At 43.1% G+C, this 27,818-nt stretch overlaps 2 long non-coding RNA genes across 4 annotated transcripts in view; one reads left to right on the forward strand and one right to left on the reverse strand.

Annotated features, from left to right (window-relative positions):
* LOC111269537 (uncharacterized) overlaps nucleotides 1-27,818 on the forward strand; it is a 36,545-nt gene that overhangs the window by 693 nt on the left and 8,034 nt on the right. The window contains exons 2-5 of one of the 3 annotated variants that reach the window (XR_015314634.1): nucleotides 660-833; nucleotides 1,124-1,250; nucleotides 3,869-3,917; nucleotides 4,627-5,745. This is a non-coding gene — a long non-coding RNA (uncharacterized LOC111269537). Of the gene's footprint in view, nucleotides 1-659; nucleotides 834-1,123; nucleotides 1,251-3,868; nucleotides 3,918-4,626; nucleotides 5,746-27,818 lie in introns of those variants that run through there. The other 2 variants (XR_015314635.1, XR_002685821.2) reach the window with 2 other exon arrangements.
* On the reverse strand, nucleotides 18,266-20,852 carry LOC147752226 (uncharacterized). The gene is made up of 3 exons (XR_015314636.1): nucleotides 20,486-20,852; nucleotides 20,044-20,227; nucleotides 18,266-19,119 (listed from the first exon to the last, which is right to left on the reverse strand). It is a non-coding gene; the product is annotated as an uncharacterized LOC147752226 (long non-coding RNA).

Consider the following 27,818-nt stretch of genomic DNA (forward strand, 5'->3'; position numbering starts at 1 on the left):
GGGAAAAGTGAAAAGAGGATAAGAAAGAAGTCAGACATAGGGCTTGTAAGAGAATGGGCCTCTCATTCATACAAGCAGACAGCCAGCCAGCCAGGCAGCCTGCCAGCTTCGTTTCATGCTGCTGCCCGTGAGGTTGCCGTTCCCAACCCGTTTCACCAGTGAGTTAGGCGCCCGCTCGTTGGAAGCTCGCCCCACCGCTGGTGATAGTGGTGATTGAAGGGGCAAGACTGTGGACTACCGACATGCGCAGGAAGCTCCCGTGTTTTTCACCCCTTGCGCCTGACAAAGCTCTAACGACCCCGGCTTCCGAGTGCCGGCGTTTTCTCTTATTAGTGACACGAAGTCTCCCTTCACCGACACCGTTTGCCGTCATGACGCTAATAGTCTCGTCGACTAAGTCCGCAGTTGGCTTTGGGGCCAACGACGAATACCGTGGTCCGTCTGTATGTCAATGCTTTCAGCAGCGTAGCGAGCTAGTTGGGGCTTGTTGGTGGAAAGGCCTTTTGAAGCGACACCTACAAGGCCAACATGCATCGTAACAAATTATGCGTATGTCTAATAATTTCCCACCTTGGGTAGGATGAAGTGAACTATCCCAACACATTATCTTAACTAAAATGCAAAACTTTGTTTTTATCGATTATGTTTTTTTCGCTTAGAACGTGCTCGCTGTTACCAAGTGAAATCGACGTAAATGGTTCTTACAATCGGGTTGATATCATAATTTTAACACTCAAACTCAGTGCTTAGAAAGCAGGAAACAAGTTTAAATCATCGGCGTTTTATTAACAAAAACAAATTTAATTGAGCGCGATCGATGCAGTAACATTCAGGTAAGTGTTTAGATATTCAACTTATTTCTTCAGGCGTTCTCCAGTTAGTTAAATATTGAATTAACATTAAACAACGGAAGTTTTCTGGCATGGACTTAAAAGCTTTGCGAGACGAATGGCTTTAGAGTTCAGTGATTTTAGCAAGTTTTTTTTTATGTGTTGGCCTATATCGCCTGGAAGAGATTAAAGGTACTACTTTGCTTCAGACTGTAGATAATCTGTGATTAGGCTCGATGGTGACAGTCTTTTATAAGTTCCTCTTCTATGGCTTTTTCCACCTGGACGAAAAGCCGCCAATCCAGATCCACAGGAGAGCTCAAAAGGATAGCTATGCTGCCATAGCCACCGGCCCCCGGTACTTAACCTTTTCAAGAGGCGACCGAACGACAGTGGATCGACTATGTGAGTAGTGAAGCAGTGAGTAGAACCCAATGATTCGCAGTAGCCTACTGAAGCATGACCACATTCTTCAATGAAAATTCAAGAGTGATGAAAATGTCCTTTTTTCAGAGCAGGTTTTACATGCATAGAAATCGAATATCTGGATAAAAACTCTGTCTATACTGTGTCGCGGGGTGGGTATAACCATCTCATTATAGACACAGTACCTATATCCGATGCACTCATTTTTGCCCACGCAATTCTGTGAACGATTTGAACAATGTTGCTTGGAGCGATTGCTACGTCAACATTCTATGCCTATGTTCCTTAATATACGTTTATAACAAATGTGATATATGCACGGGGTAACGTATCTTAGAAGACTGGCTTGTCGTATTTTAAATCGAAGCTCTTCTAGACGTTCTAGATCTTTACTGAATATCGGCTATTTTTTACGGCGCTATATATGATATATATAGCACGATGCGTACCTATTACCGTGTTTTGCACAAAGTGTTATTTAATATCGTAAGATAACAATCTCTGGTGATATAAACTCCCGTGATACTTGCATACGTACATACGTTGTATGGGGAAAATCAAATAGGACAGAAACATCCTAAGCAGGTACAGCACATCACGCACGTGGCATGAACTTTAACTGACTGTTTAACTTGAAAACGAGCATTGCGTTTCCAATACATATTATACAAAATGGGTAAGAGGTCGGTGGAGAGCTAAATATATCAGTTAAACTAATCGAATCACTGGGATTTTTTTTTATTTGACGAAGGCCTGGAAGGTCAGGACGAAGGAAGTGACCTTTGGCGCACAACCAAATATCGATTTGGACATATATCCCCTGGATTTTCGCTATGTTATCAAAGTGCTATTGCCAAAGTGCCTCATTTGGGCAGTCAACGCCACTTGCCAAAAGTCCGTTTCGTTGGCGATGTTATCACGGCCAATTATTGACTCAACCCGGTTGTAAAAAGTTTACCACGCTGCAATAGCAAGAGCAAAACATATCCAGCCGGGAAAACAGCTGTTGGAAAAGTCGCGTTACTGACCATTATATACAGAGCACCGTATGGTGTTGTGATCTATACATATTGTGTCGTTGTATTGCTGGGGCCAGGTGGTACAAACGGCACTCTTTTTTTGAGAATGACAAAGAAATAGATGGTGCTAGTGAGTAGTGTTGATCCTGCATATATATTTGTAGATGCCGTTTGATTAGTTGTTATCGCGGGGATTAACGTGCGCCGTATTTATGCATTGCTTTCCAGTAGCCTTTGGCCGCTGCTTGCCCAGTTCAATAGAATGAGTACATACATACTAAGCGATGGTAATAGAGTACGTGGAGTGACCGCCACCGTTGTCCTGCTATGCCCTATCCTAAGTGGAGTTTATATATAAAGTATCGACCGTTCTTGTGGAGCTTTCTCAAGTTACATAGATCAGGTAGTAGGGGTCGCCTCGGGGAAGACCGGAAACGGAGACTTGGCAGTAGTAAATGTGTTAAACCTGCTGTAATGCCTTCAATCTGACTTTATCTAAAATGCCGCCATTAAAATATGTGGAACTTTCGCGAAAATTTGCTTTATTCGACAATCCTATAAATATAAAAATTTTTAAAATGCGTCTTGCTGTTTATAGCCAAATGCGTTTTCGTTCGTTGGAAATTTCAACGTGAAAAATACTGTTCGTAGTAGTATGCGTGTTACGGAAAAAGTTGATGAAGTTCTTGCGAAAGTTAAGCGTAATGGATACAACTGCAATATCGCCACGGAACTAACTATTAACTATCTAGCAGCTTTGAATAAGGTGGCTGCAAAAAAAAGCGCGATGTTTTAGGGTAATGCGTGAATTTACGTGAAAGAACCGATTCAGTGATATTTCCATCCCCAAAAACGCGGATATAAACCCATTTCTACAGCAGTTTATCACGGGTGGTAATAAATAAGAAAAAATAAACTCTACAATTTATGGCAAGGCCCAGGTGGACACCAAAAAGGAGATGCCGTGTGTGGTATTGGAAAGGAATTACGTGTTGCTGTTGTCTGACAAAATGATATTCAGCCTTTTATTATCAACAACTAACGAGACTACAACAAGCTACTGGAAAAAAATCGACCGGATTTAGTGAACAGAGAGGGTCGTCGTCCACCATGACAATGTCAAACCACATCCATTTTTAATAATCCACCAAAAATTGGAAAAATGGATGGGAGATTTTCATGCATACGCCTTATGGCACCGATTCTGCACGATCAGACTTTCATCAGTTCTGATTTTTACAGAACTTTGACAGTGATGCTGGACTAGTTTCAATGATGGACGCAAAAATTGTCATAATTTTTCGCTTAAAAACCTTGCAGTAATGGGATTATGGTGTTATCAGACAAAAGACGGAAGTTCATCTATCAAATATACATACGTATATAAAAAAAAAAAAGCCGTCAAAGCGAGTTTGATGGTATCTACTTTAATACTTCGTCAATAGTCTTATGGCTTATATTGATGCATTAAAAAAGACATGAAAATTTCGTGTCTTTTAGATATTTTGTTAACTTAATTCTTCTAAACTAAAGATACCATGTGTTACCTTTTCATATTTACATAATTACATCTTCGAAATGCCGCCTTTTCAGGCAAACGCTTTAAACAGATACACCTGATCTTCATAAACCAGCATAAGTGGTGAGATTCTATAATTCGTTCAAGATGACAGTTTTATTTAAATCCACAAAAGGAAAAATAAATTACAGCTGATACTCACATATGACCGGCGTACCACACATAAACAAATTTTCAGCAAAAAGAATCACAAGCAAAAATCATTGTGTTTTGACGAAATAGCTAGTAGTAACATTTTGCTCATAGTTTGTGTGGCATACAGATATTATTAACAAGCTAAAATGTTGGGATTTATTAGACCAGGCAACTAATTGACTTTAAGTTTTACTTTATTACAGTAGTTAGCTCTGTTTGTACTGTCTTTTACACGTTTTCAGCGACCGTAACAGTAATACTGTAAAAACTTAGTATTTTCTAAACTTACAAATGTGACGAAGGTCATTACAATTACTGTTTTCGAAGCAAAAAAGATACTAGAAAATTCTTTAACATTTTAGCATTTGAAAGAATGACGGCCAGAAACATAGTTCGGTTTTAGTACGTTTCAAAATCAATCAAGTGTTTTTACGCAGGTTCAACTTAGCTTTTTTTGACTGAGACAACTGAATAGTCTGCAACTCCTTTTGTGCCTCAGAGAATATATTGGCACCTTTCCTCAACCCTATTGCTAAGCATCCCCTACTCCGGCTAAATGTTTGGCTGACTTGTACAAGAAATAAACTTATAATAATATAAGTTTATTTCGATTGAAAACTAAATATATGTGTTACAGAAAGCTTCTTCCGCAATGACAGTTTTTCTCTGGTCTTTCGACGTCTTCACCTGTCCTTCCGCATCCGGCCCCTTTCTGCTGCCTTACCTCTTACGACCCCTAGTTGGCCGTCGTCCACACATCCCAAATGACGAGGGTTTGCGGCATCTGGTCTGAGCAAATTGACACGAACTTAGCCTGTCAGCACCAAACACTTTTTCATTAGATGCCATTCGAGACTGGTTGGGTAATAGTAGCACACTTTGTCGATTATGGCGACAGGTGTCTGCGTGGCCCGACCTACCGGGCTGCTCTAAAGGACAACAACCCCAATATGGGTCAAAACTGACACACAGGTTCTTTCGCGTGCAATCAAAGCCGTACACCGCTTGCAGTTGCACCCTAGCACACGGTCATAGAGAACATACATACAAACCGCCCCCACAATCTTACTGACTACACGTTATCTCAGACATCTGTGCGCGGGTAAACCTCTCACGATAACAAGAATAGAGAGAAGCAAACAGCAAGAAACGAGTCCGGAGAGTGGGCGTATGGGCACTAACGCCAACGATGCCAGTGGAACGATGACATGAACAGTGTGTGTATATGCGTGTCTATAGCTTATGTGTGTATCACTAGCTAACGACAGGGGCAAGGCCAGTCAGTAGAGGTTTCCGAAGCTACAGTTATGGACTGCCATTCTTTCACTTGCTAAACGACTACCGACTAACCCACCACCGACGGCCATCGAGCCAAACAACCACCATTCACTACATGTAGCTTTCGGTATGTATAGAGTACGAAAGGCGGTGACGGGTCAGTGAGGCAAGGTGTTAACTGCAAATCTGCTTCATCGCCGCCCTTAGAGGAGGTCCAACGGCTCACAGGACCAGACAAGATTTAACGCGACATAAGGTTGTGTGAAGTATTTTATAGCTTTCATCAATTGACGCACTCACGTGCTTCTGTCCCGCCCAAAAAGGTAACGTCTACCTGGTTCCCTGGAAGAGGGTAAGAAGCGAAGGAGTTCCAGGAAACAGTACGTACGGTAAGAAGGGAAAGTAGACATGAACACCAAAATGTGCGCGGAAAACACGCTGCCAATAAAGGATGTCCGATTCAATTCGATTAGTTGTATTCCACAAATGTATTCTTCCGTTGTTTCTCAGAATGGTCACCGAACCGTACCTATCTTTCAGCAGAAAAGACCTAATTCTTACGATAAAATCGCTGTTATTGCCCTTGTTAAATGCATTTCTTCTTCAGCAAAAATAACTATTTATGAGGTTTCATTAGATTGATAGGTGCAGACGAGTGTCAGGTTAAAGGAAGGTGTTGAGTTTCGTTACAATAATTTTTAGGCGTCAACCTAAAAACTGGTCTTCTTTTGGTTTAACGTCTTATAAAATCGTAGGAAATACGTGACGAAAATGGAGAGAAGAGCGATTTTGCTTTCCACTTCATTGATAAGAAAATGCTTAATTGTTTTCTCCTTAATATAAAGCGACGAAAGAGTTAGGGTAGTTGAATAAATGCTTTGTAAAAGAAGTTGACGAAGTCCGCTCTTCAAAGTTAAGGATTGAAGAACCATGTGTACGGGGCGCTAAAGTCGTAAGTTAGCGTCGGCCGTCTTACTGCATAACAATAGAGGGATTAAGTCAAGATAAGGAGTTATTCAGCATTGTTCACAAAAGACAATGCACGGGCCTTAGGAACGTCCTTCCTCCTCTTTAGAGTTCAGGCGGAACGCAAGGTGCCCGGTAATAACAGAAGGACTAAAGAGTCTTCCTACCGCACTGACGCTAGCTACTCTACAACGGTTTAATTGCCCAACAACAATCACCGGCCATATTGCTTCAAGTCCTTATAAGCGCGTAATAGTGTATCACCATGCGCGCACCGTGCATAATGTAAGATGTCTTACGATGTAACTAATAAGACGACGTCGCTACTGCGTACCGTATAAGGTTTAAATCCTTACTAGAAATTAAATTAAGTACGACGGTAGGAGGTAATGATTTATGTAGCCAGTTGTTTCATGTGGGAAGATATGTGAGAATGCGAATTACTAAAAATGCATTTAGGCTTAAACCGCAAAATAGAAAAATGTACTCCTACTAAATACTAGTACTCGCAGAAAGCGTTGTTGAGTGCTGAGCCGATATGAGCTTCAGAACTTGATTCGGTGAACGAGAACTCTAATAGATTATTGTAGTAGTACCTTAACATCTGGTTAAAGATAAAAAAAAAAAAGTTATCTTTAACTTTTTTTTTGTTAGCTTAGTTCATCGTTAAACCAAATCTTTCGAGGCAATAGGCCCAGCAAATTTATAATCGAACGCACTCCACATAAGAAAAAGCAATTGAAAAAGGAAAAAGTTCTGAATTTTTTGGAATCGTAAACAGATCAATGTTTATGTCACTCTTAAGTGGCAAAAGTGAATTACTTCTATTGTAAGATAAGAGGGCCGGCAAGAAAATTAGGCGAAAAGGTCAATGCCCCGTAGATACTGTATCGTTCAATATCTAAGCTTAATAAATCTGTTAAAGTCGATGCATCTGTACTATCTCGACAAACACGATGACGCAATTTTGTCTTCGTTTAGCCCTCTCTATCTCACCTGTGTATTTCTTAGCTCAAACTCCGTATCGTAGTAGCAATTAGCTTTTGCTGTCGCTTTGTCCCTAGTACTCTCACACATTTCATTACGCTTGGAGGCAGCCTCTATTAAGTAAAGGCTTATTGGGGTACGTATAGCGGGAAAACCTATCACGTCTTAGTAGATGTCGTAACAATCACTACTGGAGTCTTAAGAAGAGAAGACGAACAACGGATATCAAACCGGCGGTTTGTTGAGTTCCTATCTTATTCAATCTGTGTCGTGTTTCGGCTGTTTGCTGTATCGTTGTGCTGCTCTGTATGGTCACCACACAAGAAACTGGGAGAGGGTAGCCAACAGGACCCGAAAGAGGCTCCAGGAGCACCGAAGGCCAGGTCATCACGCATAGGTTTTAAGGGCGAATACCAAAATAGCAGAGGTTGGGCAAGCTGGCAAGCGGGCAGATGGTCGTGCAACCGACGGAGGCGGCAAGTTGAGCCCGTCCAGAGGTAGACAGTGGCCTGCCCTGCCCAGCTCAAGCAAAGCTGGACAGTATTGCGTCAGTACGGGCACCGTAGTAACAGTAGTAGTTCGCTGTAGGCCAACCACTGGGATCGCAGGTCGCATACGGTAGTGCGGTCGGTGCTGGACATCGTGATGGGGCTTGGAACGCTCTCTTTATAGCGCGTAGTCCCCCGCTCTGGGTTCACCCCCTCCATAAAAGCAGAGGGCAGCAGCCGCCAAATAAGAAGCAAAGCGAATAGTCAACCCTGTTACCGAGAAGGCCGGGGCTTCGTTCCAACCTACCCGCACTCCTATCGGAAGCGATAGTAGTAGCTTACATTACCTCGCCTGCTGCCTGGTAAAAGTACCGATGGCTGGACAATTTTAATTTCATTCGAACGACATTCTATAGAGAAGCCATCGTGTTGACTCATTGCGTAAATGTCATTTGGAATAGTTTTCAGGTTAACTAGCATCCTTCGCTCCTTTGTACAAGTGTCGCACAAGTTGGAATAAAATAATGTAATTTGTAAGTGAATCCCTCTTGACCTTAACAACGGTTTTTGTTGTTAGAATGAAGAAGGTTTTTTAGCGTTTAGATTTCAGGTATACAGAAAAATCTATACATGATGTGGAATAAAGAAATACTCAAGTCTCATGTCTGCCAGTGAACTTTGCTTTGGTTCAAATAACCATAGTATTGGAATTTTTTCTTACACCCTGACTACGAATATTTTATGTTATGTATTTTTCACAACTTAGATACGTTGAGCAGGGCACAATCGACCTTCATCGTAGTTTAGCCGAATGTAGCAGTTAGATATATTGTGATTTTAACTTATTTCAATTTATGCTAGAGGAACTTATGGTCTCATCGAAGAAAAACAAAACAATTAAGTTTATTGTGACGACTGCCGTGTTTGCCAGTAGCTTTGCGGCTTATGACGAATCTAAGACAGTCCTTTTTTTTTTTTTTTTTCTATTTGCGTTTACGAACACCTCAGATCGTTTCTGAAGATGCCTCCGCCAAAATGCTAATAAGAAGCAAATATTTAGCACTTAGCAACCAAATCAGGACCTATCAGAATGACGGCGTACACCGCCGGCTTAGCAAGTAGCAACCTACAAAGAAACACCTAAAACAGTTTGTAACATCTATTTTATTGCTGTGGACCAAGATGTCGTGCTGCAGTGTTCTCAGATATTGTGCTTAACGCATTTGAACAGGTAATATAGAAGAGGAGCCAGTTATGTCAAATAGAACTTTCTCGTGCAGCCATTACAAAGCGATAGAAAAGGGTTGTGCCTCTCTGGAGAGCAAGTAAAGACGGCAAGTAATCCTCTCCTGCCGACTTGATATTCGTTTCAATTCAACTCTCAGCAATTCCAAAAGCGTTCATCTTTCTAGATACCATTGATCATACCTCCTAGTGATCGATACGTAGAGGCCTACGTTTATAGCCATGCTTACCTAAAGGGAGGGCCTAGATTTTCTTATTGTAAACGACTCGTTGATCGACTGATCGCGACGTGCTTTGACATTTACCTACCGTGATGGACGACTATCGAGTTGTATTCGAAGGCCAAATAGACTATGCAAACCGATCGGTGAAACTTCTTTGAAACACTCGGAAATCGGTCGCTGCTATTCCCTGCAGCTTTTCACTCGCTGCTTTTTTGTAGCTGGTAAATCTGTGCGCATTATCAAGACACTGTATTATGAAGGGGCCCTTATATCAAAGTGGAATTATTTTTTAAAATGTTTAATTAGGCTTTGCTTGAGCTGTTTAGCAGAAACTTGGCCCTTATGTTAAAGGTCGAGCTAATAGTAGGTCTTTTTAATTCGAGGGTCACAGAATCTGATCTCAGGAAAGTGGTCTAAATTTGTTTTTTTTTTGCTTAGTTTTTAGAATCTGAATTGAATGAAAGTATTTATGTTATCGTTAGCATTACAATAGGCGACTCGATGCGTGACCTTTCGAGTCTTACGTCCGAATCTAATTGCATCACATAGCTGAGCTATACCACGAGCCAGTCCGGGATTCGCAGCTTTTTTTCTGAACAGACCTAATATCATTAAACGATCACGGGGATAACCAGTCAAAGCAGCGCTGTGGAACCATAGTAAGCGACTTTTAGCGTTTGTATATAACTTACTGTCGGTCCTATAGAAATCGGTTCAGGTTTTTGCTCGCATCTCACTAGCTGCCACTAGTGGATTAACATATTTATAGCGTACGTGTATTTTCCGCAAAGAAATCCCTGTGACAAACATTTTGTGTAGTGGCGTAGATTCGAATTGGTTTATGATATCAACCCTTCACTCGCAACTGTTAAAACTTGTTGCCAGGATGATGGTATAATGTTTGTCCGCTTACCCCGATAAACACGCGTGACAATTTTGACTCAAATCCGGGCACAGACATATTTCGAATCTCACTTAAAAACGCGCTGGATGTGATGATCCCTATTTTTACTTAGTCTCTCCAATTGTATGAAGCCCCTCTCCTAGCAGGTCATCGGAGCAACGCAATACAAAAAGAGCGGGCCATTCTGTAAATCGAGAATATCTAATAGTTTTTATATTACCGTTAGCATTTGCAGATGTTTCGATAAGGTTGCAGCCAATAGTAAAAAAAAAAAAAAAAAAAACCGCTTTTCGCGATCACGTATTTTTGCACTTCGCAATAAATGTACTATACGTCACGTTTTAGACTGTTAATTAGGTACCGTTGCCGATATTAGTGGGCCCACTGCTACGGCTCTTAGCCTAAAGACTTCCAGTTGTCTCTCTGCTGTCACTTTAGAAACAAATATATTGTCCTTCAAAATCTTAGACATATCAATTGGGGAAATATAAATCGATGTGAAAAAAAGATTGACCTCATTCTCGGAACTGCGTCGTTTTTTTTATCGACAAACCTTCGGAACACAAGGACACGATACGCGTACTTTGAGTTGGGGTGCGAAGTGCAATGATTAGTGTGTTTGGAGAAGGATATTGCTAGAATAAAATTGAGTGTTACTACAAGTTACCGGCCGTGACCGGCTCTAACTCCTATGAAATGGGCATCAAAATTTTCGGTGGGTCTGTTTCACGTTATGCGTCATCGAAAGATCGTATGGTGTCACAGCATTGAATGTGGCTAGTCAGCAATCTTGCGCACCAACCACCAGCTGCCCCACATTATACTGTTATTATAACTACGTACAAGTGTATACATACGCAGAATTATCCACATGCACCATGAACTGTATAAAGTAAAATGAGCGAACACGATTTCTAAGCATGAGAACGCCAGATTAATCGATGGGATGGATATTTTACTAATGTGGACTGGCAAAAAGGGAAAACTTGCGGCGTCTGTTTTTGCTAAGGTAATGAAACGATTTTACCCTCAGAAACAGCTAGATCAGATCTGATGGGTAACTATATGCCACATGTTAGGCAGCAACATTAGTTCAAAGACTACCTGGTTAAATAGTTTTCTTGAGACTCAGCTTCTACGAGCGACACGAAAGCTTGTTTTAAGCCTCAATTGTATCTGATTCTAACAGTTCTGAATTGAAATTCTGTCTGAGGTTGTCACGGAGGTATGTTGTGTGGGGTATAGCATCGATCCCCCAATGAGCTCAGACCTCTCGTATGTACACGCTCACATCAACAATTTCAAGGAGCAAAAAGAAGTCGTAAATCTGCTAAATTGTACAAACACTTTGTTCATTAAAAGCGGGTAATTGAATACACTCCGATATTCGGTAACTGGGTTGAGAAACCTACAAAGATAAATCAGTCGAATCAGATCAGGCTAACGGACGAAAACGCTTGGAATCTGATTAAACCTAATGTGACAGCAGAATAAGTCGAAATCGGGCAGTAAAATGGGCTTGGACCGTCATATTACGTCCATCGTTTCTGAAAAAGGAGGCAATGATTTTCAAGCGATATGCACATGAGGAAGCGTTCTAATAATATAAGCCTTGTACTAAAATTGCCCTTAAAGCCGAACTAATTGAACTTTGACATAGAATTTTGCATACTTAATCATTTATGCTTACATATTTTGTGCATATTAATTATCCGCTTCCGATTTTTTGCTCCATCACTTAAGTGTAACGTATAGTGCTCTGCTATATATCGGCTAGCTTTAAGATCACTGTTTAGAGGGTGCTCACGGCAGTACATCTCCATTTGACTGCTTTGTCGTTAATCAATGATAGAGTCAGCTTTTTTCAAATCATTGTTGGAGCTGACTTTTCAGTCGTCCATTTTGCCTGAACGTGAAATATGAATCGAGTGAAACAAATTTGCCTTTATCAGTTAGGTTACCTTAGGTTAACTCCTTTAAGTATCAACTTTGCTAATTTACCTTTACATTTAGCGCTTATGACGTGCCTTAGCGCAAACTAGGAGACATCTCAGACTACAGAGGGCTTCGTACCCCAAACTACATTGACTGACGCTTAACCATTATTTCCAAGCAGTTACAATCCCGTAGTCATGTGCGCATTTGCTGGCGTTTCCTACAAAGCCCGCTGGTCGATTCACCTACTGGCAAACTAGAACTGGAAAAAGCAGTTCCAAAACAGCAAAGTGGAGTTTCTAGGAAAGGTCGCATGATCCTGCAACTTGTGAAGAATTGGTCAGTGTGCGTGCGACATGCAGAGGGACTTTGAAATGGTGGAAGAGCTAGCGTCTGGCTACTGAATGGACGTGCTGACTGGCTGGTGTGTGCAAATAGAGTACCACAAGGCGAAGCAATGATGAGGACAACAATAGCGACCGTGACCAATGAAGAAGCCCCGTCGCACCTTTTTCACCCTATTCCTCCTCCCGCTCCTCGCCCACCTTCCAGTGCGGCCCGCCTGAGAAGAACATAAGCACCAAACGATGAACGAAGCAAGGACCATCGAACAACAGCCAGCACCACCTGCTCAACGTTCCCATTTCGCAAAATAGACCCAAACGAGGGGAAAATTCAGCAGCGGGAAAGCTGTGTGGGGTCCGAGCACTACGTATGGGTTAGAACAAAGTTCACGGTTTGCCCACTACTCCGAATTGAGCTGGGACCTAATGCAAAAGATGGCCGAAGACGCACAGTCCGACAGCAATGCGAATCAGCGACTCAGGGTCTTTTTCTCAGACCAGAATCGCCGACTTTAGTATACCACTGCTACCAGCATTGCTAGCATTACCACTGAAAGCCGGCCAGCAAGCGAGCGAGCTAGCAGCAGTCGTGGCGGCGGCGGCGGCACATATTAAAATCCTAAAAAATATATATATCACTCCGCTCCTTCCTATAGCTCGGTTCGCACTTCGATTTCCTGCTAGTCCAAAGCTCATTTCTGAGCCTCAATTTATCTCTCTCTATTTAGCTTTGGTTCTCTCTCAGAGGCTTTAGCTATCGAAACCATGGGAGGACGTGGCTTGCGCAAACGCCCCACTGACTCTCTCGCTTTCTCTGTGGCCGGGCTATCTTCTGGCGCGCCCCGTTCTTGCCGTTCTCCCGTGCGTAGAACTGGTACGGCTTTGCTCCTTCAAGCAGGCTCCTTTTCACTGAGCCCCTCAATTCTTTGCTCTGTTCCCAGTTCGGAGTCCCATGCCATGCCTTCATGGTTTGTCACTTCTCCGACTTTCTCCACTGGCCCTTGCCGTTGTCTGCTCCGAGTGTGAGTTCCCAGTCAGTCAAATTCAACTCATGACAACAGCGGCAGCAGTCACTTCCGTTTTCTTTCTTTTGGCTCAAACAGCTGCCAGCCTGAGTGATGACTGAGATGGCAGCAGGTATGCGTTGGTCGTCGGGCTTCCTTTTCCCCTTTCAACTGTCTTTTCCGGGTTACTCAGCTCAGGCAGTAGATTTCGCATTCGCTGCGGGAAACAGGTACTAGGTGGGTAAACCGTCTAATATTAGACGCACGCCATGAAGACGAGCGCAAGCAGAAATGAAAGCGGGGAATCGTCTCGGAGCAGCGGGCACATGACGAAACATATACGCGAATACATGTATTCTTGCCTTGCTCCTCTCCCTCTCCCTATCTATCTATCATTTGCCCTAGGATGTCGACACATTTCTCGGTTGGACGTTATTAGCCTAAATTCCCCACGGCTAAATCAGGCTAAAATATTTTTTAAGATGAGGAAGAAAAGGCAAATCACTAGACACTAACGCTGTGCACACACAAGTACGAGAATGGCCAGCTGGCTCAGCAGTACTTCCGTCGTTGTGACGATTACCTCACGTAGGTATCTCTAAATCGGACACAGAACCAAACACAAGGTTACCTTTTCAAAGGTGATTTATCTATTACTTATAGAAATTAATTGGTATTATTCGTCGTTGGACACGTACCAGTAGGCGGTGAGGCAGTTGTTACTTCGACGAGTGAAGTAGCGATAATACGTTTTGCTGAAGTGGTAAATCATAATCCCCCATTCTAGGCCGAAATTTTTGGAACTATCAACTATAGAATTTGTGTGCCAGAAGCGGACCGTCAGATTGAAATCAGTTATGTCGCCCTACAGTCATTCAAGATGTATTACGAAACATTTATGAACTGGATTTTCCGATTATTCATTCAGTAATAAAATGAATTTAACGTAGGTCCATTCCGATCTATATTTTAGAGTCGCTGAAAAAAACTTCTCCATGGAAGGCACCAATTTACTGGACGGATAATATGGCATGCTATCAATTATACAGTCGGTTCCGAATCCAACTTTTCTCACATAGTCATTTAACTTAAAAGTACCTTATAGATGTAAACGACTTTCCATTTAAACGAAAATCTAATTTTTATTTCAACCAGATCTGAATTCGTGTATATATATCGCGTACGAGTAAAAATATATATATTTTTTTTTACTCGTACGTGAGCTGTTGTAAAAGATAGAAAGAAAAATATACATGCAATATATAGAAGACACATGGTATTAGTAGTACGTTCTATGCGCAAGATCACATTAAGCTAGAACGCAGTGTTCCATCTAACGATCCATATACCACCATCTGTGTGGTATATAAAGAATACGAACTGTGATATTGTCGGCGTCAATCGTTTATGTCGTCGGGCGCCTCGGAAGTACCATCGAGAAAGGCTAGCTACAAAGACATCGAATATCTTCTAGCAGCGTTTAATTTATAGTTTATATGTTCTGTAGGAATTTTTTGCTATTTTTTTTTTTATGTGAAATTGTGTTTTTCCGACGCAGAAAAGTATGAAATGAACGCAGTAAAGGATGTTCGTTACATTTAATATAGCAGCATAATGCAAATACACTTTATGCATCTTTACCTTTTTTTTTTCTATCAACCATCTTATCGCTATTTGGATCGAGGGCGAACAAAACGTGAATCGCGAAAAAGCCATTGATGGAAAGCTTCTTATACCCAATTTTTCTTAGTTTTCTTACGCTGACGTTGTCTTCCTTGCAACATAGTTAGCCAATACCCGCGAACAATTGTTTCTTATTTACAAATTGAATGGAGCAAAGCGGTAACCATTAAGGAAGTCCTCATCCCTGCTAGCACAGTTTGTATGATAGTTTTCGAAAAAGTTCACACCTTAGATTCAATTCCGTGCAGTTGAACAGATTTAAACATGGAATAAAATATAGCTAAATGGCGCCCATTCTAATATGCGTTTACATGAACAACTCCTTACTTATATCACATAATTCAGCTTACTTTTATAAGACAAAAAGTTTACCGTCTTCACATACTAGCACTGTATATTTGTCTACGTTGCCGCTAGACTCAAACTCTGCCAAAAACAGGATCGTTATTTCCTCAGCTCGTGTAGACGGCCTTACATATACGGAATTAGAAAAGAGATTTGCGTTAACACCTTTCTTTAGAAAACCTTTCTGTGACAGATTGGAGGTCTGTCAGAGCACTCTGGCATGATTCCGCTTTCCAACAACTCGGTGGAACTCTGCGGGAATCTCGTTCACTAGCGAAAATGGCGATAGTGTCGATTGCCTATCCATATATGTACTTGGGCGTACGCTTTCAGCCACCAGTCACCACCTATAGAAATGTCCACGGTCCAATTCCTTTATTCATGTTGCTCTCCGTGCGTCAGTCTGAACAAGCAAGCCTACAGGATGAAAAAATAGGTCAGCTCCACCATATCTTTATGCCAACCAACATCGCTCCCAGTGCCCACCCAGCATCTGCGGTCAAGTCGGCTAAACGTATAGCGCTCGGTGCCAACTGGTGGGAGCACCTATCGCTTAACGCATACTATGCATCAACAAAGTGCAGCGAGTATAGTTCTGGCATCGCAGCACCTGTCTATTTGGGCACAAATTTGTTTTCTGCACGTCGAATTAACGGCGATAATTCAGGCTTGTCCATAACGCTCTGCCATACCGAGTTTTGGGTAAGGGGTTATAGGAACTTTCGACCCGCAGGCAGAAACTGTTTAGATTGGAAGAGTTTGACTTGTGCTTGCTCCAAAGTTCGCACTAAAGTAGAGTGAAGAGTGGAGGCATTGGGGAATAGCAAGCTCTATGGAGACGAGGGCTCGGATCGTTGGGGGCCAACTCACTCGTTTAGAGCCACAGCAAGCAATCATCTCGTCATGGCTGCGTCATAATTACAGGATGCGTTGACACGTTGTGATGCGAAGACGATAGGAGAAGGAAGCGCAGAACTAGCATCCGTATAGTCGGCTAGGCTCTTCAACCTTTGGCCTTTGAAAGGAGAGGTTCGGGGTTTCAGGCTTTCGGCGGAGGGCTGACGTTTCTGACGCTGTAATTACCGTGGCTCCTGCCAGGCCCGTAAAGTCCACTCGCTACTAACCAGTTCGATCGATGTCACCGTAGGTAAAGCGCATTATTTACGAGATGCAACTACAACTAAGTTGAACCGGCCATTAGGAAGGCAATTGTCGAATCCAAGTAGTTATTGAGTCAGAGAGGGATTAACGATACAAAATCGAGGGCTAACAAAAAAAAATGTTTTTACCACTTCCTCAAAAAGTCCATGTCAGACAATTGGGTGGATGAAACGCAGGAAATAAACCTGCTTCAAAGTACGTGCCGTGTAAGGGTATCCACACCGAGTCACTGCTCTTCTAGATAGTATGGATCTTGCTTTGGGTAGAGGGCAAATTCGGGTGAAACGGAAATGCAAAGGGTAAAGGAGCCAAGAGCTGAAAGGAGGGGAAATGTCTGCAGGGAGACAGCCCGCTAAGGGCGAAGTGGAACAAGAACTTGACGGGCTGTCCAAAGCCTCCGACCTGCTGCTGACTGACTGACTGACTGACTAGGGGATCGGCAGAAAGAACTAGGAAAGTAGGGTGTGTGTCCGCACACCGGTTGAGCTGTGTAGTCTGCTTTTTAATTAGAGAATTTCAAATCAATCACCGACCAACTTCCTTACTGACAAAGTAGAAGTCAATCCCGAAGAGCAGCGGCTCAGTAGATTGGGTTAGACGTACCGAATGTAAACAAGGGCTTGACGGACAGCTTAACGAAAGCAGCAATCTGAACGTGTCGGCCCTCCTGTATGTGGTGATACATGACGGCTACTGAGCATGAATGTAAAGGTCACAGATTATTCGATGAAAGGAACATCGAACTTCGTAGCTCGAACGTCGATGCTATCGTACGATACGTTTATATACGCTTGTTAGCATTTCAGTAAAGTAAAGCGATTCAAACGATAGCGATACAGCTCTTTAGCTATATAGACACCCCAAAAAAAGCTTTTTTTGCATTGTTTAATGGATTTACGACACTCAATGTTTATTCAGCCATGATCTTAGTACCTACATACATTTATATCCATATATTTATAAAGCCAACAAAAAACAATGGGTTCTATGACAACATATGGAAACCAGGGCGGGCGAAGCTGGGAAGAAGTTAGATGCGGGCACCAAATTCAGTTGGGGCTTCTATACGCTCTGCTGCTGCAGGTTGGGCTCTGCATTCCAGAAATTCCTAGTGCTGGTTTCGCCTGCAACAACAAATTGCTGAATCCTTGCCTCCTGACTAAACCAAAGGGCAGCTAGCTAGAGAAAACCTGAGGTTTGTGCATGGCCGAGAAGAAAAAGGCCCTTCTAAGCCAAAAGCTTTGTAACCATTAGTTCTCTATTAGATGATAAGCTGGGGGAGTATCGCGGATGTTAGCTGTGTGCCGTTCACCTCTATGCACAGGAAGGTTCAAGCACGCCCGGGGCCGGGCCGGGTCGGGTCGATCCGGCCATCTAGTAGAAGCAACATGAACGAGTTGCTTAAAACGGTACATTAGATGGCATACGCATAACACAACGTATCATACTGCCTTGTGTTTTCTTAGTTTGCGAGACAGCTGAGAGGTGTGGCAAAATATGGAGAAATGCTCTCGCTGCTGAGGAGATGAGTATGAGCACTTTCGTACGTGGAACAGCAGAAAGTTACCTTACGCAGATATCTTGCAAACCTTGTAGCCGTATCGGCGAGGAAGATAAGGTAGCTTTTCATAGTAGAACAAGAAAAGCAGCACCGGACATAACAGAATTGCAGTGCTAACTTGAATATTATCTAAATACTGGGAATAAGTATCGTTGAAGGTAAGGCACAGAAAATGCTTTGGTTTCGGCATGCTCCACTGGCTGAATGTGCATATGTATACGTTTTATTAATTACATACGTTTACTATCGCTTGACAGGGCACAAAAAGAAACAGCTGAGAAAAAGCGCAGAGTCCTCTATCGTGATACGGACCTTAGCCCCCTGCCGCCCTTCTACTTGGTAATCAGTAATACTGTGTTTTCTCAGTCTGCTAGTCGTGTGATCTTTAATTTAACTTAAGTAAGGGTGCGCAACGTCACGACAACCGTTGTTCTGTCCAATGACTGTGGAGAACAATTCGTCTAAGTAAAAACAAAAGTATAATTGCCCATGCTTTTTGGTCAGGAAAATACTTCCCAGATGTTAATCTATCATTGTTCGCTTCATTATAGCGCTGCTAGACGCAGCGTAACTAGTATTTGGCTCGTATTTTAATTTTAGCAAATTCAAATTGATTGCTGTTAACTAGCTAATTGAACGATGGTGCCTCGCGTCAAGACGTAAATGACCCCGGTAAGCTTTGCACTTCATTCCAAATTACTACTGTATTAAAACCATTTTTATACATTTTACTTTTCTTTTAAACACAAAAGGTAGGTCATGGAAAAAAACATGCCGCCGTGATACCCTGTTAATGTTTCTTTAGCACTTTCGGCTTACTTGCGCGTAATCCTAACCCGTATATTTGTGTCTCGCAGTAGTCTGCCACGAACAATGGATAAGAACCACTGGTAAAGAAGAAAGCTGTTCCCTTCTAGATGACCATAATTACCCCCCATGCTCGTGGAATCCTGCGCAGTGCAATGGTCATGAAAGCGTTGTGGTACCGCCGGCGATATCCGTTACCTCCACACATGAAAATAATAAATGAAAAAAAATATATTCATACATAAATCTGATTTGTAATGTAGTGGTGGTTCTAATAGTCCCCTTGACTTAAACGTATAACTCATCGGCTACTCAGCTTTGCCTCGGTATCAGGCCTCATAAGATTCTAAGGCCGGCACCTTTTTAGCTGCCATCGGTGGAACAGAGGACGGCTCAAGGGTAGCTTAACTGCAGTAGCTCTAACGAGGTGTTTTGCTAGGCTGACACCATTGTGCAGGGCGGGTAAGTAACTTCGCTGAGCTGTGAAAAAGCTTTTAAGGTTGTGCACAAAGCAGGAAGCTAAACCAAGTTGAAGATGGTTAAGTTGTTGTCTGTTTTCATTTATTTGTTAACAATAACTATTTTGCTCAATGAAGTAATCACATTGTATACTCCTGCCCTAGGCATTGCTCTCGTACTACCTGATGTTACCACGGTCACGAGGTAGACTGATCTATTGGATGAGCAAAAATTCGCTTGTTCTACATGTCTGTGCCCTCCACTGACGAATGCAGTTTTTCTGAACATTGCATAATTTCAACATTATTTTTATAGGACATGGCTTAATAGACATTCTCAAATATATACTCAAATACTCAAAATAACGAAGAGGCATGCTGCCTCTTCGTTATTTTGAGTATACGGTAGTATTGACTATTTAGGTTTTTTTTTCTATATTTATCGCGTTCACCAGATTCTATTTTATGGCCAGAGCATCCATGCAAATATGAGTTTTCTCGTTAATATTTCCTCGTGTCACCTTGCTCAACAACACTTCCGCAAGCACTCCCCTCCTTTAGCCTCTTCCCAGCTCCTGGCTTCGCGCCTACCCCTCTAGTTTAGCGAAATAACGAACGCAATGCAATATGTGCTGGTTCGGTTACCTACTGAAATGATACACACCTTTCGCCTGTGCATTGGCGAGAACGTTTCACCCGCCATCGAACGCCCACCTTCCCCTCGAGATCTGTTCCGTTTCTTATACCGGAAGCCTCTGGTAAACAGTTCGTTTTCGAGTGGCAAAACGCAAACGACTTCTCTATTGGCGCGCGTCGACAACGTCTCGTACCAAAGCAGCTGTGTATGTCTGTGTATGTTCCATCCCACGTACGAAGAAACACACAACGCAGCAGAGACAGATAGAAATTTATATTTACATATTCGAATAGGCTTGCTCTACGTATGCCTTACTTATAAAATTCAGGATACAGAAAATGCGTTTGCGTACGAAATTCGAAAAACGGTTTGGAGGTAGCCACCGCAAATATCATAGAGCATATTATCCACCAGTGTTTGTAATTTGTTTCGCATTAATTTGTTTCTAAATCGCTATAATTCACAATACCATCGCATAATGCGGGCTTAGGTGGCTATTCTTGATCTCCCCGTAGAGCCGCGTTGACTATTTTTAACCTTTAGGTAATAGCAATAAGGCCACCTTTGTAGGGAAACATGGGCTCACAGCAGGCAAACATATGCAGCAGTAAGAAATGTTTGCCTTTTTCTCTCCTAGGAGACCCCTTCGCCCCGTCTAGTCCTTCTGGGTGGTTTTCATTCGCATCCGGGTCATGTGACATCATAAAATTGTTGTAATGACCCCATTGACTAGAACAGGTGGTAACTATCGGAGCCTCGTTCGTTTGCGAGACTACAGGGAAGCAACGAATGTCGTACATCATTCGCACTGCAGGCTTCTGCTAGTTTTCGCCTTCTCCCACGACACCATCGAGGCCAAGGCTACCGGCCGATATTTATACCAGAAGCCATCGTCGTTGTTGCGCTGCATCTGTTGTTATTATTCTGTTCGTCTCCATAGCTGTACAGCTCTGCAGCTTTCTATCGCTGGACATCGTTGGTGGCGCATTGGACTGAAGTATCACGTCGGTGTGCGTCGATTGCCATAGCAACCACTGTTGTCACTTCTATCAATACCACAACGATGAGATTTCGTATTTTACCCTGAGATCGTACCGGCGTCGAGTTAAATGCAGGAAAAGAAAAACTGTTACGTTCCGGCGTTGTTTTTGTTGCATGAATAGCGTAAAATTTCCGCGAAACCATTTATGTGAGAGGCGTAAGTGGGAGGGGTTAGAACTGTTTTTTTCCACGTACGTTTTTTCGAACCTTCATTTCTCTATCGTCGGGAACGGTTAAAGCGCTATTTCTGTGACGTTTGCTCCCTTCCCGCTGTCGCCGGCTGGGGTATGACAATGCTATAATGCGTTGTTCTCGGTTAGCCTGTATCGTCCCCCAATGCCACTCTCGTTCGCCTACTAAATTTACTACACTCTCTGTCCCTCTCTTCCTTGGTATTCTAGCTGGCAATTTCACACGTCGTTGTCATTGCCAAAAATACAGAGACAGGCTGACCCAGAAGCGCGACCAGTCTGTGCCAGATAAGTGCGCTCGTGCTTGCGTGAACATATACGAAAGAAACCTGTGCTAGAACTGTAGCGGAAGTTAATAATCGTACTGGTACTCACGAAACTGCTGCTGATGCTCTTGGCACTAGTTGCCAGCTAATGTTTTCCGCCTCGCCGACGTCAAAGGATCTCACCTTTCGGCGGTAAAAGTACTTCGTATGCAGTGCCAGCTACCCGCGTGGCAGACCCCTACTTAAACCTGACGGGTTGCATCAATCGTACTAGCGTTAGCGGAGCACCGAAGGCGGCTAGGAAGATTGGTAGGGGGAACGGACGTCTGCTGTGAATTTCGAACAGGAATCACGCCGTAAAGCAGGGCGCGGAAATCGAATAAGCAGCCGATAGCAGAACTAGGAGGAAGTAGCTTATTTAGGAATTTGAAAGAATTCTAACGGTAGGATTAGAATTGCGAATGGATGGCAAGAGACCTGTATTCACTGTCAGGAGAATATAGCCTTCATACAAGGAATATCTTTGTTGACTCTGCAAGACCTACTCTGCATGAAAGATTAAAAGAGCTCTTATTAAATAGTATCACAATATATCAATAGAAACGTGCAGTCTGTATGTTTATAATTATAGTGTATATATATGTGTAACTGTAGTGTTTCTAGTCTAGTCATCCAGAGATATTATGACAGACATTAAAGGATCATAACAACTCCGATACGCGAAACACTTGCAGTAAAATACCGTATGATGTGATAGGTGATATAAGGCGTAAGCGACTCTGTACAGCCCGTTTTCCCTTGTAATTACAAATATGAAATTAGAGACTTTAGATCAAAGCCGGTATGCGTCAAAACACACTGAAATGGAATACGTTAGCATTAAGCTTAGCTACGACAATCTAGCTCACGAAAAAATGCTTTTTGTGTCGGCAGACGTATGCTTAGTAACTTGTTCAGGCTGCCATTTGCGAAAGGCAGGTAGACACTGATCAAGTAACTACATGCTAGTGGCTGGCGGATAGCTGTGTTCGACAAGTTCAGAGCACTTACTTACTGATGGACAAGTCGAGGTAAGCTCGCATGACTGCCCTCTGCAGGCTACTGATTTTGTCAATACTCCCGTAAACATACAAACATAGCTTTTATATTCTCCTCCGCTGTCTCAAAATGCGTGTTCGCTCGTCATCGACGATTATATGTCTTTGCTATGCACCATTCATAGATTCTCTAACAGCCTCCCTCCTCCGACCGCTAGAGTCTATCCGGTCGAGAACATCCGCAGTGATCGAATAAAAGGTTAAAGGATGTTTCGTTTTTCTCCGCATTTCATATTCCCCAGTAAACGCATCCATGGACGGAGATCACACAGTTATGAGGACCATAGTACCGCGCAGCAACTCGGCTCATGTTCGTCGAACTTACGACGATCGACTTGGCCGGCTGCAGCTTCGAGAGCAGTGCTTTAGCATTTTTGACTATACCCCCATAATAGCACGACAGTAATGTATTTGTCCATTAAATTTAGGGACATGTGGGGTGATGTAGGTTCGATAGCACACACGTACATACCTGGTTTCGTACTGGGCGGACTAGCTCTTCTGAAACACTACCTAACTAAGCTAGCATCAAGCGTAAAACTCGAAGCTCTTATATTCGCAGTACGAGCATCAGTAGCACTGGGAAGTCCCGTGACTCAAACAATGGCACTTTGCATTGCTGCAGCAACGACGGCGGCGGCGGCGGCGGCACTGATGCCTACACGCCTGTCTCCATCATTCTTGAAGTTTGTTTTGTCATGGAAATAATAATATTTACATCTCCCTACTGATCGGAACTCTCTTTGTTAAGCGCTTCGTCTCCTGCCATATTTATCTATCCATTTGGTCGTCTTTCCTTCAGAGGAAGGAAAACGGGAAGGAGCCATTAGATAAGCAAGGGTCAATCGCTATCAATGGCGACGCCAGAACCCACTAAACTCTAATAGCTGAGCATAGTCCGGTGCTGCGCGGTGGGCCTGCTCTTCTCGTAAGGTTGTCAGAGGTTCAACCAGCCGCCCGACCACCCCGACCTAACCTGATTGCTTGTCCACCGAATCCAGTCAGTGTAGGCCGCTCGATCCCCTCGCCACAACCCCTGTTGCTCCTAAAAGTTGACCGCTTGGCTGTTTCGAGTTGCACGCAGTTGATCACAACTCTATGCACCTCTATCTACAATAGATAGACCGTTTCCATGGTGGTTCGACTGCCTTCACCACCACCTATGCTACTGCGGCTGGCGGGTCTGGACTGCCAGCAACGCAATGGCTGCTGTTACAGAAGCTCTTCAAAGCTGGCGAGCGATATTGGATGAGTTGCATGCTCCGAATGTAAAAACTGAGAAGGGAACAAAGGAAGAGCTAGGCTGAGTAGAAAATAACGGGCGATTGAGAAATGACGTGGCGAAGAAGCGTTTTCTTCATGAATAGCTATCAGCAACGAAAATGAGTGAGAGGGGGAAAGGAATGATAGCTGGAAGAACTGGATGGAACAGAAATACGATTGCCGGCTGAAGGCCATCGAGCGACGGATGAATAGCTCAAGTGAGTGGTACTGCTGTCCTCCTCCCGCTGCTGTGGTGAAGACGAACAGGAATGGCAGGGAAGAAGAGACGACGGCCAACGGGGTAAAACCGACGAACGGGACAAAAGGACCAAGGCGACAAGGAAAAGGAGGAACCGCCACTATAGCAATACCAGCACTAGTACCGTTGACTGTAGCATCTTTGAGTTGCAATCTCAGTTCGACGAAGATGGCTCTCGCCACTACTCAGACAAGAAGAGGGGAGTTAGGTGGAAAATGGCAGGAAGACAGACCATTGCTGCTCCGCCTAGCCTCCCTGGTTGCTCCCGTTTGTCTCCCTTTGTTCCCGCCTCCTTTGTTTGCCTTTACCAACCCTTACCCCTCCACCCCGCCTCCTGGTGCTTTTCTACTTCAATCTGTCCAAAGAAAAACAAGCCACCAACCTAGATTCACTATACACTAGAACAACTTTCTCGCTCGCTAGAAGTATGCAGGGCGCCTCACAGGCGAGTGGGAAGAGTTGTTGGTCGAGTGGACGCTGGCACACGCTGGAAAAGCCCTGAAGGAAGGAGTGCGCGACTATAGTAGTTGTAGTGTATCGAGGTACGATAGCGAGAGGAAGAGATACAGATTTGGGGAAGGCAACGGCAGACGATGAGAGAAGTACGCTCGAGTTTGTTTTTGTCCGGAAGAAGAAAGATGGAAGGGGTGGATGCGGAAGAGTTCTTGATGTGCTGGACTCGAATGGACAGTGCGGTTTGTGAACACTTCAGATGAAACGGGAAGGTCGTAGCAGGAGCAGGGGTCTCGCTATGCATGTTTCCTTGCATAGTGGTTGCCCCGCGACTAAGACTATTATCTCTGCTATCCGCTACTCGCATTTTGTTAGTCTTGACAGTGTACAAGGTCGCTAACCTGCTTCTTGTGAAAAAAATGCCTAGGTAACCGGATGGCGAAAGAAGACGTCTTACGAGTTTTGTTACTGATCAGAGACAGGCAAACAAAAGGACGACTAGAAGAGGACAATTCATAAGTATCTGACCTACTTGCAACCGCTTGTGCTGATCGAAAATGTTTATCGAGCTATAATCTCGTCCGGGTTGAAAAACAGCTCTATTAAAAAAGTTCGGAGACAGACACTACCACGTCCGTTAGACGACTGCTGAAGGGTAATAGTTTGAACTTCAGTTCAATCCATTCAGAGTAGAAAATGTTTAACACAAATATAATTGGGACCTTCTTTCAGATTAGACTGGTCCTAACATTTCCGCAGTAGGAGAAAATAGCCGATTTCACTTGTTGCCTTCAAGTTCTGGGATGTATCTGGTAAGTACCAGTTCGCCCGCTTTTTCGTTCAAGACACAAGGCGCACTTTGAGGCACGATCTTTTTTTACATCAATGAATTCATTCATCCAAATTGAAGATACGCTAAAAAAGGACTTGCATTGTCTATGTAATTAAGAAACATAGAGAAGCTTCCGTTTCACAATTCGACGACATATACCGTAAGTACGTACTTAAGAAGATAGAGATGGCTCTTACAGCAGTTTACTTTCTTGGAGTCTATATACATATCCAGTGGCTAGAAGGTTTCACCGACTTTTAAGATCGCTTCGAGCGTGTGCTTTTAGGAAGTCAAAAGGCAAAAGAAAGGCCGTGCGAGATGCAAGAATACTAAGAGATGCTCGCCTTGCTAGGGACTAATCTTCCACAAGAATACCTCGTGAAGCCCTTCTACGGAGATGTCCTTCGTCTATACTGAGCGCTTAAAACATTCACTTTCTTCGTTAACCAATCGTTGAGAGAGACCCCGCTGCAAACCAAATATATCGCTGAATCGTATGCAGGGGGTACATTCGCCACTCGTTGACCGAATTGGCGTCGGCCAAAATTGCCGCCGATGACACGGTTCGGATGCGTCTATACCCCAGATTGTCTCGCGAGTCAAGTGACTGGGGGTACCGTATTGCGGACAGTAAAGGAAAGCGTTTGGAAGCGAAGTATTTTTTGTGTCAGCCATGCGGGCCGCACAAAGGGAGGTGTACGTGTCAAATTCCCAAAAGAGCAAAACGAGACGAAGGAACGAGAAACGAACGCCGCAAAAAAGACGGTACAAGAGTCTAAGATATTCAAATTCAATTCAGAATGACGGCGCCGAGGAGGAAACACAGATGTGAAAGAAGGCGATACAATAAAATTTGTCCCACGCTCGAGTCCAAGTGTTCTCTCGAAGAAAAAAAAGTAACCGCTGAATACAATACCGGACAGAACGAAATCGATATACATAGTTTCATAGTTTTCATGCGCCTATCCTAGATAGAAAGTAGATGGCCTCGTCGTACGCCTAGTATATATCGGTGTTGTAGCACACTGTTACTAACTGCAGTGATACTTATGGCTGACTTGGTTACATTATCTGCACTTCTTACTATGACAGTTAAGATTTGATTGTAGGAAGTGCCTTTTTTTTTTTTGAATGGATTGCATCAAGCCTATGCTATGGAACCGGTAGTTGAGCCTGAAAGGCGCATGAGGTACCCAAGTTGTCTAGAAATATTAAGCGCTAGTCTAGCTTATACTGCGTGTGTATACGAAAAATGTACTGATGGGAAGAACCAGAAGAAGAATCGCTACTTGAAATCGATTCGTTTCTGTATATACATGCTGTAAATCGTTTATATAGAAAAGAATGCTATTTAGTTGGATATTTCGATTCTTTCACGTAACTTCATAGATACCGGTAGCCGATGGAGTAATGCCGGCTGCATCACCGGAAGCTAGAAAAAAAAAAAGCTGCATTTCTCGCACCGTTGAGCTGGTAGAGAAATAACCAGCTTAAATTGACATTCATTGTACCAGTGAGTGACTTAGCTGACCAGCTGGTCGCCACTATGCAGCTCACTGATGTGTGATTAATACAAGGGCGCATCTAAAAGTCCTTATTCACTGAAACGTAGAAGATAAGCCTCGTTTGATAATGAACCTGTGCGATGTCGTATATTAAAGTAACGACACACGAAGTAGGGCCTTATACGGCGGACTGCATTCGGTCTAAAGAGCGCTTTTCTACGTACAGATCTTTTGCTGCCCAGCGCCCCATGGCAGGCAGGCAGACAGATCTACTCTAATTTCGTTAAGTGACGTCTCTAGTAATTACCATCTTATCATAGCTTCAAATGGTATTCCAAAAGAGGGCACAAATGAAAAATGTCTTGGGTCATCATATTCAGTATACTCGATCATACTGCACTGACATTACATAGAGCCTCTATATAAATAATCCCAAACAGCATTTTTGGTAGCCGAGTATGAATCGAATGTGAAATGTTGAAAATCGTAAGATCTCGAAATACACATGAAGATGTTTTGCCGCGAAAAAAAAATGTAATCTCATACAAATTTGTAGCAAAATCTTGGAAGGTGAAGCTGGACATCTTGCAGTAAGCAATGAATGATTGCATTTGGAAAAGGAGACGACCGATACGCTGGATAGACCATAGTTTAAATACATAATAGAAATGTTAAAGAGAGGCGATATTCCAATAGGAAAACCTGAGATTATTAGTTCGTCCTACGTTTCGAACGTGAAAGACGTTTCAGAAACTAACTGATCTTATATATTAGACAAACAGGATGATTTAGAGTTAACTTTTTAATTAACCAGCCGGATAAATAGCAAACTTATCAGGTGCATATGTTAACGAAATACGGAGTATTTTCGCCAATACCAATTACATATAAATTT

Source organism: Varroa jacobsoni, unplaced genomic scaffold (genome assembly GCF_002532875.2).
Source record: "Varroa jacobsoni isolate VJ856 unplaced genomic scaffold, vjacob_1.0 scaffold_1394, whole genome shotgun sequence".
NCBI lineage: Eukaryota > Metazoa > Arthropoda > Arachnida > Mesostigmata > Varroidae > Varroa > Varroa jacobsoni.